Below are 4,066 nucleotides of genomic sequence, written 5' to 3' on the forward strand. Positions count from 1 at the left end.
GTGATAGAATACTCAGCTCGTGTGCAGCTCCAACACTAGTCCAGAGGTTTGACATAATCCAAGACAAAGCAGCCCACTTGATTGGCACCATATCCACAAGTATTCACTTCCTCCACCACTGACACTCTGTAGCAGCAGTGCGTATCATCTATATGATGCATGGCAGAAATTCACCAAAGATCCTTAGCATTTTCCAAACCTTGGACCACAACCATCTAAAAGGGCAAAGCAGACACATAGGAACACCACTGCCAAAAAACAAATTTTCAAGAAGCTCCTTGAATTTTGGAGGAGTACCAGAAGAGAATTGGAAAACTGCCATTTTTTCACCCTATTTGAAAAGGGTCAGAGAAAAATATTGGTAAACTATAGGCCAATTAGCCTAACATCCATTATTAAAAACTATTCATCAATTATTAAGGTAGTAGTATCAGCACATTTGGAAAAATCATAATCTGATAAAACAGGGACAGCATGGCTTCATGAAAAGGAAATCATGTCTGAATAATTTATTAGAGATTTCCGAGGAAGTTTAAACCAGAATGGATAGAGAGGAACCAGTAGATATGTTGTATTTGGACTTCCAGGAGGTGTTCAACAACCTCACAAAAGGTTAAGTCATAAGAGACCATGGTGTTGGAACTGGTATGCTGGTTTGGATACAAAATTGGCTGATGGGCAGGAAAAAGTGAGTGGGGATAAGGAGTTCAGGCTGGTGACCTGTAACCAGCTGGATTCCACAGGGATCAGTGCTGGGACCACAACTGTTTACAATATATATTAAAGATTTGAAGGAAAGAGCGAATGTACTATAACCAAATTAGCATATGACACAGAAATAGATAGAAAGGCAAGTTATGAGAGGGATACAGTTTACAGAGAGTTAAGTAAGTAGACATAACAGCTGGCAAATGGTGTATAATGTGGGGAAACGTGAAGTTGTTCATTTTGGAACAAAAACAGTTTTATTTAAATGGAGAAAAACTGCAGAAAGCTGTAACTCAAACAGACTTAGGGGTACTTGTGCACAAAGCACAGAAAGCCAGCACACAGGTGGAGCAGGTAATCAGGAAGTCTAATGGAATGTTAGCCCTTATTTCATGGGGGGTGGAGTATAAGAGTAGGATAGTCTTTCTGCAATTGTAAAAGGTGTTGGTGAGGTCACATCTAGAGTTCTGTGGGCAGTTTGGTCCCCTTATTTATTTATTATTTCAGTGGTTCACTAGGATGATCCCCAGTATGGAGGGACTCTATTATGACCAGAGATCAAACAGGTTGGGGCTTTGTTCATTGGAATTTAGAAGAATGAGAGGTGATCTCATTGAAACATTGGATTCTTAAGGGGCTTGACAGAGTAAATGCTGAGAGGATGTTTCTCCACATGGGAGAGTGTAGGATTAGAGGGCTCAGATTAAGGGGTACCAATTTAAGACTGAAATGAGGCAGAATTTCCTTGCTTAGAGAATTTAGAGTCTTTGGAACTTCTTGTCACAGAGGTCTGTGGGGTGCAGAGTCCTTTTGTATATTTAAGGCTGAGATTAATTCTTGATCAGTCAGGGAATAAGGGTTACAGGAAAAGGGCAGGAAACTGGACATGAGGAATATCAGATCAGCCATGATCTTATTGGGTAGTGTAGCAGCCAAAGGTCTACTCCTGCTCCTATTTCTAATGGTATTCTAACTACCTGCAGGTTCCCTGTCGAAGCCACTCGCCATCCTCACTTGGAAATATACCATTGTTCCTTCAGTGTAGGTGGGTCAAAATCGTGGAGTTCCCTTCTTAACAGCATTGTCCGTCTACCTACAGCACATGGACTGCAGCAGTTCAAGAAGGCACCTTCTGAAGGGCCAGTAGGGATGGGCAATAAATGGTGGCCCAGCCAGCAATGTCCACATTTCTGCAATTGTAAAAGGTGTTGGTGAGGTCACATCTGGAGTTCTGTGAGCTGTTTGGTCCCCTTAATGGTCCCCTTATTTAAGGGGACCAAACTGCCGCTGGACTGTTAATCCAGAGACCCAGATAATGTTCTGGGACCCGGGTTTGAATCCCACCATGGCAGATGGTGAATTCAATAAATGTCTGGAATTAAGAATCTAATGATGACCACGAATCCACTATCGATTGTCAGGAAAAACCCATCTGGGTCATTTCTCTTTCAATTCCTCCCACTTCCTACAGACAAAGGGGGTGGCCATGGGTACCTGCATGGGCCCAAGCTATGCCTGCCTCTTTGTAGGATACATGGAACAATCCCTCTTCCAAAGCTACACTGGCCCTATCCCCCAACTCTTCCTCCGTTACATCGATGACTGTATCGGCGGCACCTCGTGCTCCCTCGAGGAGCTCGAACAGTTCATCCACTTCACTAACACTTTCCACCCCAACCTTAAGTTCACCTGGACCATCTCTGATACCTCTCTCTCCTTCCTGGACCTCTCTGTCTCCATCTCTGGCAACCACCTGGAAACCGATATCCATTTCAAGCCTACCAACTCCCACGGCTACCTAGAATACACCTCCTCTCATCCATCTTCCTGCAAAAAGGCCATCCCCCTTTCCCAATTCCTTCGCCTCCGCCGTAGGCTTCCTGCACCCGAGATGAGGTGTTCCACTCCCGGACATCCTCATTTTTCAAGGACTGCAACTTCCCCTCCACAGTGGTCGAAAATGCCTTCGACCGTGTCTCTCGCATTTCCCGCAACTCATCCCTCACACCCCCTCCCCGCAATAACCACCAAAACAGAATCCCCCTCGTCCTCACGTACCACCCCACCAACCTCCGAATCCAACGCATCATCCTCTGACAATTCCACCATCTGCAATCTGACCCCACCACCAAAGACATTTTTCCCTCCCCACCCTTATCTGCTTTCCAAAGGGACCACTCTCTCCGTGACTCCCTTGTCCGCTCCACACACCCCTCCAACCCCACCACACCCGGCACTTTTCCCTGCAACCGGAGCAAATGCTACACCTCCCCCCTCAACCCCATCCCAGGCCCTAAGAAGACCTTCCACCTGCACATCTGCTGATGTGGTATACTGTATCCGCTGTTCCCGTTGTGGCCTCCTCTACATTGGGGAAACCAAGCGGAGGCTTGGGGACCGCTTTGCAGAACACCGACGCTCGGTTCGCAACAAACAACTACACCTCCCAGTCGCGAACCATTTCAACTCCCCTTCCCACTCCTTGGACGACATGTCCATCCTGGGCCTCCTGCAGTGCCACAACAATGACACCCGAAAGCTGCAGGAACAGCATCTCATATTTCGCTTGGGAACCCTGCAGCCCAAGGGTATCAATGTGGACTTCACAAGCTTCAAAATCTCCCCTACCCCAACTGTATCCCAAAACCAGCCCAGCTCGTCCCCGCCTCCCTAACTATTCCTCCCACCTCAAGCCCCACCCCCATCTCCTACCCACTAACCACATCATGCCTCCTTGAACTGTTAGTCCTCCCTGGACCGACCTAACCCCTCCCTAGACAGTAGGAAGAAGGGTCTAGGCCCAAAACGTCAGCCTTCCTGCTCCTCTGATGCTGCTTGGCCTGCTGTGTTCATCCAGCTCTACACCTTGTTATCCCCTCTCTAACTCCCCACGTACACTCACCTTTACTGGCTCTAAGCCCGCCTCTTTGACCTGTCTGTCTCGTCTCCACCTATCTTCTCCTTTATCCATCTTCTATCTGCCTCCCACTCTCTCCCTATTTATTTCAGAATCCCCACCCCCTCCCCCATTTCTGAAGAAGGGTCTCGACCCGAAACGTCAGCTTTCCTGCTCCTCTGATGCTGCTTGGCCTGCTGTGTTCATCCAGCTCTACACCTTGAGGGAAGGAAACTGCCATCCTTACCTGGTCTGGCCTACATGTGACTCCAGACCCACAGCAATGTGGTTGATTCTTAACTGCCGTCTGGGCAATTAGGGATGGGCAATAAACGCTACCTGGCCAGCAATGCCCTCATCCCATGAATGAATTTTTAAAAATCACGTGGATAAATAAAAAAGATGTGAAGAAGCAGTGGGGTGTTTCAAACACAGCACTGGTCAAAAATTTTCTAATGCACA

The sequence above is a fragment of the Rhincodon typus genome, chromosome 23, assembly GCF_021869965.1.
Source record: "Rhincodon typus isolate 14 chromosome 23, sRhiTyp1.1, whole genome shotgun sequence".
Taxonomy (NCBI): Eukaryota; Metazoa; Chordata; class Chondrichthyes; order Orectolobiformes; family Rhincodontidae; genus Rhincodon; species Rhincodon typus.